This window comes from Choloepus didactylus, chromosome 21 (genome assembly GCF_015220235.1).
Source record: "Choloepus didactylus isolate mChoDid1 chromosome 21, mChoDid1.pri, whole genome shotgun sequence".
NCBI classification, from domain to species: domain Eukaryota; kingdom Metazoa; phylum Chordata; class Mammalia; order Pilosa; family Megalonychidae; genus Choloepus; species Choloepus didactylus.
In genome coordinates this window covers 22818168-22831952 of record NC_051327.1, presented here as the reverse complement: position 1 = coordinate 22831952, position 13785 = coordinate 22818168, and positions in this window count along the sequence as shown.

Sequence of the window (13785 nt, the reverse complement as noted above, 5' to 3'; positions counted from 1 at the left end):
GTGGGTGCACAGCCTCACCCTCCGGCTGAGCCGCTCCAGCATTGGCTTGTTGGTTGACTGAAATATCGACCCATCATTGTCCTGCATTCAGTTCCGGAAGGATGCCAGAACTTTCCTGACATAGTTCGGAGGAGGAATCCAAAGGAAGTGGTTTAACTTGCATGACCTGAAAGCTCAGCTCCCACCACCGCCCCCCAGGACCCCAAGTGGACTCCTAGCAGACCCTGAGCTGACTCAGAATGGACCCCAAGCACTCTCCAGTCACCAAGGCTTTGAGAAATTCTTCAGCGGGGCAGCACCATTATCCTGGAAGAGGGTGCAGGCTGGGGTGTGGGGGCCAGGCTCCACAGAAAAGTGGTCCCTAATCTCCGAGAGTTGATGGCATCCCAATCTACAGACAAAGTGGGGAGACTGGTTATAGGCACAGGGATGGAATTGTTTCCAGAAGGTTCTGCCTGCAGGAATCTTCAATGGCGGTGACTTTATCCTGGCATCCTTAGAAATGAAGTAATACTCTAAAGTATTACTTGACTTACATCATTGGAAAACTCAAGGTTTCTCCAGCCAAGGCAGAGACTTGGCTGGAGTCGCCACAGTATAGAAACTCAGCTGCTCCCCAAATCTAGGCTGGAGCCATTTCACGGACCCCGAGTCCCTTGAATGAAGTGGGGGGGGGGGCGCCCTGGGGAAGGATGCTATCTTAGTTCCTAGAACTGCTGTATCAAAGCACCACAAATGGGGGCTCCAAACTACAGAAACTACTCACAGTACTGGAGCCCTGAAGTCTGACATCAAGGTGTTGGCAGGTTCCCTCCAAGGTTCTAGGGAAGAATCTTCCTGGCTTCTTCCAGGAAGAAGCTTCCTTGGCTTGTAGCTGCATCACTCCATTCCCCACCTCCATCTTCACGTCGGCTTTTCCCCTAAGTCTCTGTGTCCAAATCTCCCTCTACTTTCTCCGATAAGGACACCAGTCATATGGGATTAAGGGGCCCCCTTTTCCAGAATGACCTCATCTTACTTTGATCACATCTGCAAAGACCCTATTTCCAAAAAAGGTCATGTTCACCGGTGCTAGGGATTAGGATTCCAACTTTTTTTTTTTTTTTGGGGGGGTGCATAATTCAACCATGACAGATGTCAAAACACACCAACACTGTGTGCTGTAAATCTTAATTACTCAATCCAAAGGGTTAAGACTCTGAGTTCACTTCAACACTTGCAAGCTGTTGAGGATAAGTATATTGAAAAGTCACCACTACCTGAAAGCCCCCCAAATGGGCCCAGCAGCTGGCACAACTTCAGTGTCTCAAAAAGAATGCTCAACTTATGCTACACATGCTTAAAAATGCCAAGAGCATGCTGGCTTTAGGGTGGCAGTGGACTCTCTGGTCATTTCACTCATGCACATTAAGCAAGCCCCCAAGATGTGCCACCAAAATACAGAGCATGTGGCCAGATCAATCCAGGCATGCACTCCCCCTGCCATACTGAGATCGTCCTCAACAAAACCAAAAAAAGGGGGGGGCGGGGTGTCGTTCCCTGGCCAAAAGAAACTGAAGAAGCAAAGCAAATGTTATAGAACAAATATAGCATAAGATGTATGCAAATAAAGTAAAATTTAAAAAAAAATTGTCTTCTCCCCTCCTCCTGCCTTCCAATCTTGGGCGTAGAATTCAGGGGTGGGGCAGGGGGCCACGAACTTGGATGGGAAAAAGACATCAGCATTTATTTTCACCAACTTCTATCTAAAATTTAGCATTGCTTTCCACTGTGAACGTGGCAGCAAACCCCAGTAGCATCAGCAATGGCTGCGACCTTTGCTAACAGAAATCACAGATGTTTTCCTATCACACTGCAGTAGTTGGAGATATCCTGGAATACAGTCTAAAAGAGTCCACGCCGGTCCTCGGCATTCGAAAGGTTAAGAGCCCTGGAACCTCCTACTGGCGGAGCTGAGCAGGAAGCTGGCCGCAAGGGGCTCTGGGAAATGTAGTTTGCAGGCCCCCAAGCCGGGGCCTCGCGGAGCAGAGCTGAGAGGGGTGGGCTTGGAGCTTGGAGACAGTAGCGCAATGGGATCCGGGTCAGCAGGGGGCTTCGCCGGATGTACGCAGGCCGCGCCTGTCCCCACACTGCCCACCGGCAGCCACGCACGCGGTCACACGGGCCGGGACCCACACCTGTCTGCTTGCTCCGTGCAGCACGTGGGCGCTCTCGGCCATCGGGGGTGCCTGGGGCCGCCGCAGCTTGCACTTGGGTATCTGAGCTGTCCGGGGGACAGGCTGGCGGTTGCCCCCTCGCTTTTCCCTGAGGCCTGGGGAGGTACCTGGGGAGAGTGTCCTCTCGGCCACAGGTGCCCAGGCGGAAGCGTGTGCCGTGCAGCGGCCGCACCCCGTGCAAAGGCCTTGAGGTGGGGCCCGCGAGGGTGACTGAGGGAGAAGGGTGGGGAAGGCCGGAAGAGGCGGTGACACCGGGCGGCAGCCAGGGCCCCCGGGTGAGGGCCGGGCCGCTGCCGAGAGAACTGAGCGACCCTTACGGTCCTGACCCGGGTAGCAGCTGCGGCTTCCGAAGTGACTCAGCGGAATTCCCGGGAGCAGGGGCTGGCCGGGAGGGGCGCCCCCGACGGCAGGGCCAGGGGCGTTGCCCGCGCGGAGGCCCCACCCCCAAACCCTTGCAGCCAGCTGGGGCGCACCCAAGCTCGAGTCCTCCCATCCCCGCCACCCCCACCTCCCACCCCATCCCCGGCCTCTGCTGGGCCTCTGCGGCCGCGGAAGGGGCTGGGTGGGGAGGGGGGAGCACTGCCCGAGGGTTTAAGGGAGGGAGGGAAACGCGGCCTCTCGGGTTGGCCTGGAATCTCGGCCACCACCCCCTAGGACGCCCCCTCCCTGAGCCTGGCCTTGGGGTAGGGGTAGGGGTGGGGGTCTGCTTTCCATCAGAGCCTTCGCAGGGGGCTCGGGGAGGATGGGCAGCCCTGTCCAGGCTCGCCTAGTGACTCGGCCGCTCATCGCCCTCCCCGGGGCTGACCTCTCTGCTCTGTGAGTGAAGGGGACATCTGCCAGGCGGGGGTGGGGCCGCGAAGCTACGCAGGCCTTGAAGGATGGTGGTAAATTCCCTGGGACAGACGTCAGTGTGGGCCTGAGTGTGTGTGGGGGGGTGCGGGGTGGGGTGCAGCAACGGCCCCCCAGCGAGGGGCAGCTGACGTAACATCTGAGCGCTGGACCCGGGGCAGGGACGCCAATATTCTGGCAACCGAGCCTCAGTGTTCTCTTGCATCAAATGGGCATGACGACCCCACATCTGGGCCAGGCTGCGCACTGTGCACCTAATTCAGAGCCAGGGCCACCTAATGCGGAGCTAGGACCACCTAATTCACATAGCACCTCCATCTGGGGTGGCCGGACTGAGCCGGCGAATCAATACGCGCCCTGCAGGGCCCAGACCCAACAGCACCCTCTTAGGGAAGCCATCTGCGACTCCCAAGGTGAAAGACACAGCGGGGCGGTCAGGGGCCTGTTCCTCACCCAGGACCCGGGCCCGCGGGGACCCGCCCGGCTCGGCTGCGGGCCTGCTGGCGGCCGCCAGAGGGCGCTGGAGAGCCGCCCTGCACTCCGGGTTGCACCGGGCCAGACAGGTCGTGGGGAAGGGGCCGGTTGGGGAGCCTCCCCCAGACCAAAGAAACCCTTTGCACGGAAAAAAAAAACAGAAGCACTGGCTTCAAGCATTCTAATAAGAGTCAATACATCAGGGATAAGCCTGGCCCTGACGACGTGGGACGTGACTCCCACAGATGAACCTGAGCTTGGCATCGGGGAATTGGATGACCAAAAAGGGGAAAAGGGGTAAATAGAGTTTCAATGACTAAGAGATTGCAAATCGAGTGGGGAGGTCATTCGGGAGGTTACTTCTATGGCAATTTCAGCCAGATATTACAAACTGCCACCATATGGCAAGCTCCAACCGACAGTGTTCCTGAAAACCCTAAAGGGCACAAATATTACTTACTAAGTTTGTTTTTCATAGACTTAAATCCTCCGGATTGTTCCTATACCAGATGAGCTCTGAAACCCAGAAGTACGGGTCTCTCCGAGAAAGAACAACCACCAGTTTCATCTCTCTGTCCCGTAATGTCAACACCCTTTTTCAGCACAAAGCAGTTAGAAGGGTCGATATCCAGATATACCTCAAGATTGAGGGAAAATTATCAGGTGAGAAGGAGGAATTGTAACCGATAAGTTAGGATTTAAGGACTGATGATGATTATGGAATCATTATATAGATATTCCTTTTTACTTTCTGGTGTATTAGAGTAGACAGAAGGAAATAACCAAAATCTCTAAACTGTAAGCCAGATTCCTTGATCTCTGTAATGATTGCATAGCCTTTATCTTGTGCCCTTGTGATTGTAAAAACCTTGTGACTAACCTTCACTTGGACCCATTTATCCAGTTTTTTTACTTTAAAAAAAAAAGAGTCAATGCAAGTTTAACTTAATGACTCCCAGTCATTATATGTTTATAGGTCAAACTACAGCTGAACTTGGCCTATCCCTCCTGGCTGGAGGCTGGGGTGGGGTCCTTTGCATCCATCTGAGTTGCGGGTCCAGAGCAGGGGCCTGTGGGTCCTGTCCGGGCACAGTTAGAGGAAAGAGAACTGCTTCTCAGGGAAAGGGGGCGGTAAACTGGGCCTTGAAAGGGGAGTTGAATTTGGAGTAGAAGGGAGAAGAAATTCTCGATCTTTGTTCTAAAAAGGCTGGGAAGTGGGACACACTGGGAATGAGCCAAGAGACAGGAGTTCGTCCCATTTGGTCACAGGGTAGGGTGTGGCAAGTGAATCGATGGGGGGTATGATGTCCCCAGCATTGTCCAGCTTGGGACTGGCCCCAGTTCAGCTGAGAGCCATCTCTGCTTATTAAATGAGATGACCCATCACTGCTGAATCCTGGCCCACTTTTTCCTCTCCATGGTGTCCCATCACCGCTGGCATCGCACCCTGGCATTGACATATACTTGCTGATGGCCCGCTGTGCCTGGACCCAGGCATACAGCAGGCCTGCCCATCTTTTCCCAATGTAGCATCATCCATAGCTCCCCAGGGCCCTTGACATCAAATCCCAGCGCCTCGGCCAGAACCTCGATGCCAAAGGAGACCCAGCCGAACATCCCCTGGCAGGGTGGTAGCTGTGATGGTGGAGCGGTGGGGGACAGGGTGGGCAGCACGGGCGAGCCTGGCCTTGCTCCCCGGGAGGCTCAAGCTTAGTCAAGGAGAGACGGAAAGGCCCAGTGCTGGAGGCAGGTGTCAAGGTATAACTTTCAAAAAGCTAAAAACCCAACTCTCATACAAGGAGAAAATGAACATTTGGTGGGGATTTAATCCAACACCTCAATGAATAAGGGAACAGGATGATTGGAAAGCTGATGCACAGAATATTTGAGGAGCTGGGGTTGAGAGAGTCCTTAAAAAAACCCAAAAGGATTACTAGCATAAGATTCCTAAATTCTATTAATAAGACATATATCTGATTTTATGTACTATTGGACAATCTTTGGTGATCTTTGGTATTATCTTTTGTTGCAGACACAAATCCACAAGTTAAGCTATAACCTCACTGAGAATGAGCCCTTGATTAATAGTCAATAGAAAAGCAAACAGACTTTCAATAGAAAAGCAAACAGATGTTCCTTGGAGAGTTAAATAATCCTTAGGAGGGCTTGATACAGATGCAGTCCTTCTCTTGGCCTCATTTCCAGATTCCAGATCATTTTTCTTAATCCAGGAGCTGTGGGTGCCTGGCTAGGCCCTCCCTGCCCTAGATGTACCCACTCTTTCTCCCCTCTGTCTCCTTAGCCAAAGGACTTAGACCTGGTCTTCCCTGAGGGTCTTTCCAGCTCTGCCCCCAAGATTGATTATACCTCAAAATATATTCCAAAGCCACCCATCCAGTCCATTCCTCCATCCCCACCTGTTCCATCTGCCTTAGAGCTCCCAGGAAGGGAGGGACTGTAGTTCTGCTGCTCTTTCCTGGGGAGTTTATCATTTCAGGAAAGCTTGGCCCCACCCTGGGCCTCCATGTTGCCAGCTGGGCAGAGCTTGGAAACAAGTTCTGTTCTCAAAAACATAAATGAGAGTCAGAAATCTCTTCTGGGTTCAGAGGAAATAGTTTGGCGATTGATTGGTAATGTCTGCCCCAGGTGCAAAGTGAGACTGGAGTGTGTTTTGCACTCACCCACCCTGCTCCAGGCACTGCAGCCTCCAACAGAGGTCCGGGAAAGCCCAGATTCTGGTCCTGGTTTTACCACTGCCTCGATGAGTGCTTTCCATTAAATTAGCTCCTCTGAGCCTCTGTTTCTCCAGCTGCATAATGGATTTATCTTCCCATGGTTGATGTGAGGACAGAATGAACATTTCACTTCAGATCTTCATGTTGCAAGAAATGGAAAATACCAACTTATCCTGGCTGAAACAATAAATATTGGCAACTGCAGATAAGGGCTTCAGGTATGGTAGGATCAGGGGACTTCAGGTGTGGTATGATCAGGGCTCTGGGACTAGGCTTGCCTTTCTGCACGGCTCAGTTTTGTCCACAGGGTGGTCACCTGGCTCTGTGTTCCAGGTAGCACCTCCATGAACACAGTGCCTTGTGTGGAGAGCAGCTTCTGTCCCAGCCGTTTCTAAGCAACTGTCCTGAGATTGCTCCTTTTGGGAATACTCCTGAGGTCATCCCTGGACAGAAACTGTGGTTTGGGACTCCAATGCGCTGCCTGGCTTCAAACACTCAGGGCCCACCCCTGGAGCGGGCGGGGAACAGGGTCGTCCGAGGCACAAGCGGGGAGGGAGGAGGGCTGAATGAAATTTTGGGTGGTTAGAATGGTGGGCCGGATGGATGCTGGGCAGGAACCCCCGGGGAGCTCAGAGGTTGGGGAAGAAGTGGTTTGCCTGGAAATCCCTTAGGCATCGAAGGACCTGGCCGAGGGCGTGGCCCTAGGGAGTGTCAGCCTGGGGCAGCCGGGGAGGTGGGAGGTGAATTCGGTAACAGACTCAGAGGGTTGCAGGGGCAGCGGGTGCGGGTGTGGCAGGGGGGCCTTGGGGAACGGAGCCCCCAGCCAGGCCGGCCGGGAGGGCTGAGGGATTTTGGCCTCAGCCCCGGGAATCCCCGCCCTGCAGGAAGCCGCAGGGTCCCGGCTAGACGCCTCCACCCCCCCAACCTCCCGCAGCGCGCCCCGCTGCCTCTGCAAACAGGAAACGAAGAGGGGGCGCTGCGGGAGCCCCGGGGCCCGCAGCGGGGAGCAGGGGCCGCAAAGCGAGGAGGCCCCTGGCCCCAGGCTCCCCTTCCCCTGGGGCACCCCTGTCGGGATCCCGCCGCTTAAGCGTTTGGGCGACACCCAAAAGGACCACGTGGCAGACTGGAGCGGGACCCCGCCCCGCTCCCGCCCCTCATCTCCCGCATTCCCCGCCCCCGGTCCGCCATTGGCTTCCCAGAGCCGGGGACTCTCCGGATTGGCGCGTCTCTGCGAGGCCACGCCCCCTCCCCTGCACAAAGAGTCCGGGCCCCTCCGCCCACCCGCACGTCCGCGCGCCCAGGCCCCAGGGGGGAGCCCCGCACCCCACCCTGACCCCGCCCTGACCCCTCTCTGCCCGAGGCGGCCCCGCCCGGACCCTCGCTGGGGCAGCCCCCGACGTGGGGGACGTGGTGGTACCCGCGAGACGTGCAGGTACCCCAAACTGGGAGCCCCGAGTGCACCCAATGGGGCAGGCGCGGGCTTGGGCCCCCCGCTGCCCAGGCCTCCGGAAGCGCCCCAAATCCCCGCGACTTCCCTAGATCCCCCACCCGCTTGGTGCTGGGGGCGGGGTAGAGCGGACTCTTGATTAGGAAGCTGCTGGAGATGGGAACACTGAGGCTCAGAGAGGGGAGGTAACCTGGCCCCGCCACACAGCAATCAGGGGGAGCCGAGGAAGAATCCTGGGGGGCGGGAAGGAGACCTGAGACCTACCCGCTGAGCCAGGGTGGGGGCTTCAGGCAGCGAGGAGGGTGACCCCAGCCAGACCAGCAGTAGTGAGATGGGAACGAGAGAAGAAAACGTAGCTGTGGTTCTTAGAGAGCTCTGTGCCCACATCCCCAAGCTCTGCCTTCCCCGACTTCCCTTATGGGTAATCCCAGCAAGGACTAGGTTGGGGGTGTGGGCAGGTGTGAGGACAACAGAATTCCTAAAAGCACCCCAAACTGTCTCAGAGACAGCACTTCTGAGACCCCAGGAGGGGGCAGGCAGGGAGGTGTGATCACTGGCCAGGACTCCTAGGTCCCCAGATGGGGTGGGGTCAACAAGTGATGCATGGTCCCCAGGTGTGTCCCTCAGTGTGTTCTGAGGGGCCAGGGCTGCCCCCCTGCACCTCCCACACCAGCCAATAACCCTGTCCTGGAAAAAGCCTCCTCCTGCCACCTCCCTGGGCAATACCCAGGTACAGCCACCACCTTCAGGTGCCTGGGTTCAGGCCTGACCTTCAGGCTAGCGTCCATTCAAAGGACCCCTGGACCACATCCCCCACTGCTCCAACCCCCGACTGGCACCCCCTACACCGCACCCCTCACTCCCCACCCAGGGTCTCTCAACTGTTTCCTAAAGAACCTCTGCAACCCCAAATATCTTTTCAAATTCTTTTTTCTTTCTTTTTTAATTGTGGGAAAATATATGTAACATAAAACTTGCCACTCTAACCATTTTTAAGCGTGCAATTCAGTGGCCTTAATTACATTCCCCATGTGTGCTGCCATCACCACCACCTCTGACCCAAACTTTTCCATCACCCCAACAGAAACTGTCCCCACGAGGCAATCGCTCCCCATCCCCCCTCCCTCCAGCCCCTGGGAACCTCTAGTCTACTTTCAGTCCCTAAGAATTTGCTTATTCTAGATATTTCATATGATGGAATCATGCAATACTTGTCCTCCTGTGTCTGCTTCTTTCTCTCAGCATGTCTTCCAGGTTCATCGATGCTATAGCAGGAATCAGAACTTCATTCTGTTTTGGGGCTGAATAATATTCGGCTGTCTGTATTTAAATTTATTTTAAAATTTTGTAACAATCACGTGCTTAAAGTTGCAAGTACAGAACAAAATAATTTTTCCTTGAAAAAATGTGAGCCTAAGTGGCCAGCCCGTGAACACATCGAATCCTCAGTCCTCCCTTGCGTTTCTTCCTGTGTCTTCTTCCTAATGTCCTTTATGGGGAGGGGACCCAGCCCGTATGCTGTGTTTAGTTGTCATGTTTCTTTTGTCCCCTTCAATCTTTCCTTGACCTTGACTCTGACTCTTTTGAAGATTACAGGTCGGGAGTGTAAGGAATACCTCTGTTTTCCGCAGCGCTGCCCCATTTTACCTTCCCACCTGCAGAGCTCCAGGGTTCCAACTTCTCCACATCTTCATGAACACTGGGAACTTTAATTTTTCTTGTTTCAGCACTCGCCATCCCAGTGGGATGACGCGGCGTCTCGGTGCAGCTTTGCTTGGCATTTCCCCGAGGGCCGAGGACACCGTGCTCACAGGCTGTTGGCGTGTCTGCATGGGACAGTCCTGTGGCCTTTTGATGTGTCCCCAAGTCGTGGAGCCTGTCCTCACCTTCTGGCACAACACGATGGTGCAGCCCGGAGCTGGTGATTTCTCCAGGGAGCAGAGGCAGGGACTGGGCGAGTGCTGGGTGGGGCTGCTCCTGGCTGCTGGGCGGACTGAGCCAGGAAGCGTGTACACACTCTGTCTGCACACTCTGTACTGCATCTCTGTCAACCTCCATCGCTCTCTTGCGATTGAAAGCCAAGCGTTCACCCTGATGCCCCCAAGTACGCCCCAGCACACCAGCCCGACCCCTCCCCTCCCTTTCCCTCGTTCCTACGTCTAACCCCTTCCTCTGCCCGCCCCCCGGCTGCTCTGCCATTGCCCAGACACGCCTGCTTACTTTATCAGCAACCCTCCCCCCCCACCTGCCCACCCCTCACGGCCACTCTCACCCCCACTCTGCACTCGCCCTCCCCTCCGGCTCCTCGGACGCCCCCTCACGCTGCTCTCCGACGGGACATCCGCTCACCCCACTTGGGCTGTGACACCGGCCGCCTCTCCCTCCCCGGCTGAGATGTCACACTCCGCAGCCCCCCACCCCCCCAACATGGGCTCGGACCCCCCTGCGGCCCCGTCTCCCCGCCACCGCTCAGCCCCCTTGCTCTGCCCCACCCAGTGGCTTCAGGACTGGATTGATCCGGAAGGGAAAGAGCGGAAGGAGGGAGAGAAAGGGGGAGGAGGTCTCCTGTTTCCTGCATTGTCTTAAAAATTCACGCAGAGCTTGCATCTTACTCTATAACATCCTTCCTTTGTTTCCACACGCTGAGTGCGCTCCCTACAAATCCTCAAGTCAGGTTGCTGCCCTTGGAAGAGAGCCTGGCTTATCCAGGGGCTACGCCCCCCACCCAGGCCATCCGGGAAGGGGTGGGCTGGGCGCCCGGGGCCTCCCCCTCCAGGCATCTTCCTCCCCACACACAACGGGCTGCTGGTCTGTAGTGGGAGATAAGGAAGCTCCGTGCAGCCCAATCACAGCCTCCAGCCCTGCTGCCTGCCCAAGTGGGGCTCCCCAGACTGCGCCCCCCCAGGAGATCGGGGCCCCTCACGGGCTCCAGAGGGTCGCCTGGTCATTCGGGCATCCCCAGAGACACTGGGAGTGCACAGGGGAGCCTGTCTGGGAGCCGGGATCTGGGGGGACATCCCTCCCCTGGCTCCAGGACTGAATCATTCAAAGAGATCTTTTTATAAATTTTACTTAAAAACTTTTTAAAATTTAATGTTAACATACACAAATGCACAAACCTTCATAACAAGTCAATGCATGTTTACCTGTGAGTCCCGGGAGGGTCTTGGCCTGAGCTGACCAGGACGGCAGCACTAACCCTGGCTGGGGACCATCCTTGAGTGTGGCTCACGGCGAATGGGCTGCAAGTCCCAGTACGAGAAAGAAGGCAATATCTCACATTGATGAGTTTTATGTTGAAATGATGAAATTTTGGTTAACTAGAATGTATTATTGAAGTTACTTTCACTTGTTTATTTTTACATTTTTTAATGTGGCTGCTCGAATATTAAAAATTCTACCTGTGGGAGAAGGAATTTGGTGGTTCCTCAAAAAGTTAAACATAGAATTGCCATGCGACCCACCAATCCCACTCCTAGGTGTAGACCCCAAAGAATCGATAGCAGGGGCTCAAACAGATCCTTGCATGCCAATGTCCACAGCAGAATAATCCACAAGAGCCAAAAGGTGGAAGTCACCCAGGTGTGTGTCAAAGGATGATGGATCAAAAGAATGTGGTACAGCCACAAGCTGGAATATTATTTAGCCATGAAAAGGAATGCAGTACCGATCCACATGACATCATGGATCAACCTGGAAAACCTCGTGCTGAGTGAAAGAAGCCAGACACAAGAGAGACGTACTGTATGATTCCACTTAGATGGAATTTCTAGAATAGCTGAGTCTGTAGAAACAAATAGTAGAGGTTCCCAGGGGCTGGGGGGACGGAGAAGGGGAAGTTACTGCTTAATGGGGACAGAGTTTCTTTTTGTGGGGATGGAGAGTCTTGGTCATGGAAGGTGGTGAAAGTGGCACACATTATGAACTTAATTAATGCCACTGAGTTGTGCACCTAAAAATGGTTACAGTGGCAAATTTCATGTTATATCTGTGACTTCAACTTCAACATAAATAATTAATTATATCTGTGGAATTTAGCCTAAAAGAATAACTAGACAACCAGGCAACTATGTATGTTCAAGGATATTTATTGCAGCATAGTTTACCATTGTTAAGGGTTGAACTGCATCCCTTAAGAATATGTTGAGGGGTGTGCTGGTTTGGATGTATTGTGTCCCCTCAAACACCAAGTTCTTTAATGCAAACTGTGGGGGCAGACATATTAGTGTTGATTAGGTTGGAACCTTTTGATTGAGTGTTTCCATGGAGATGTGACCTACCCAACTGTGAGTGACACCTTTGATTAGGGTGTGACCTCTTGATTGAACGTTTCCATGGAAATGTGGCCCTGCCCATTCAGCATGGGTCTTTGATTTAATCAGTGGAGTCCTATATAAGAGCTCAGACAGAAGGAGCTCACTGCAGCCACTTAGAGAGACATTTTGAAGACTGCTGTTGGAAGCAGACTTTTGCTGACACTTTGCTCCAGAGAAGCTAAGAGAGGACAAACACCCCAAGGGCAACATTTTGAAGAGCGTACAGGAGCTGAGAGAGGAGCTAGAACACAACCTGGGATTGGCAGATGCCAGCCATGTACCTTCCCAGCTGACAGAGGTTTTCTGGATGCCATTGGCCTTCCTTCGGTGAAGGCACCTGTGCCAGTTTGAATGTACTATGTCCTCCAAAATGCCACTATCACTGATGCAGTCTTGTGTGGGCAGATGTATTGGTGTTGATTAGATTGTAATTCTTTGATTGAGTGCTTCCATGGAGATATGACCCACCCAACTGCAGGTGATAACTCTGATTGGATGATTTCCATGGAGTTGTGGCCCCCACCCATTCAGCGTGGGCCTTGATTAGTTTACTGGAGCAGTATATAAGCTCAGACAGAAGGAGCGAGCTTGCTACAGCCAAGAGGGACACTTTGAAAAATGCACAGGAGCTGAGAGAGGAGCTTCAGCAGACTTTTGCTCCAGAGAAGCTAAGAGAGGACAAACACCCCAAGAGCAACTAAGAGTGACATTTTTGAGGAGCTGCAGCCTAGAGAGGAACGTCCTGGGAGAAAGCCATTTTGAACCCAGAACTTTGGAGCAGATGCCAGCCACGTGTCTTCCCAGCTAACAGAGGTTTTCCGGACGCCATTGGCCATCCTTCAGTGAAGATACCCCCTTACCTTGGACACTTTATGACCCTAAGACTGTAACTTTGTAACCAAATAAACCTCCTTTATAAAAGCCAATCCATTTCTGGTATTTTGCATAATGGCAGCATTAGCAAACTGGAACAAGGGGGAAATGAAAGGTAACAAAATAAGATTTCAGTGGCCGAGAGATTTCAAATAGAGTCAAGAGGCTGTTCTGGAGGTTACTCTTATGCAAGCTCTGGCTAGACATCCCAAATGGGCACAGTATGCTAAGCCCTAACCAATAGCAGTCCCGAGAAACCTAAAGAATACCCAGGTCCCTACCTGAGACTATAATAAAGTTTCACTCACTAAGTTTATTTTTCAGAAACTTAAATCCACCACTATTCCTGTGCCAGATAAGTCCCCAAACCCAGAGCCAACAGCTTCTTCAAGAGCATCAACCAGATGTATCCCCCTTCCCCATAATGTCAACACCCCTTTCCAACACAAACAGGTTAGGGTGGTCACTGCCCAGACATCCCTGAAGATGGAGACAGAGATCAAATGAGAGAGAGGGTAGGAACACACAAGATAGGATTTAACAAAGGATTACAAATCCTGAATCTTTACATAAATATCTTTTTTTAAGTCTCTAGGGTATTAGAACAACTATAAGGAAATAACTGAAATGGTGGAACTGTAACCCATAAACATTCTTTGAAATTTGCTCTCTATTTTAAATTGCACTTGGAAATTTATCACTTCTGTGTATATATGTTATATTCAACAATTTTAAAAAAAGTGATAACTTTCAAAGTGTGATTTAACAAGCAGTTATAGAGCAAATTTCAAAGAATGTTTATGGGTTACGGTTCTATCACTTCAGTTATTTCCTTATTGTGAAATATAACATATATGCCAAAAGGTGATAGCTTT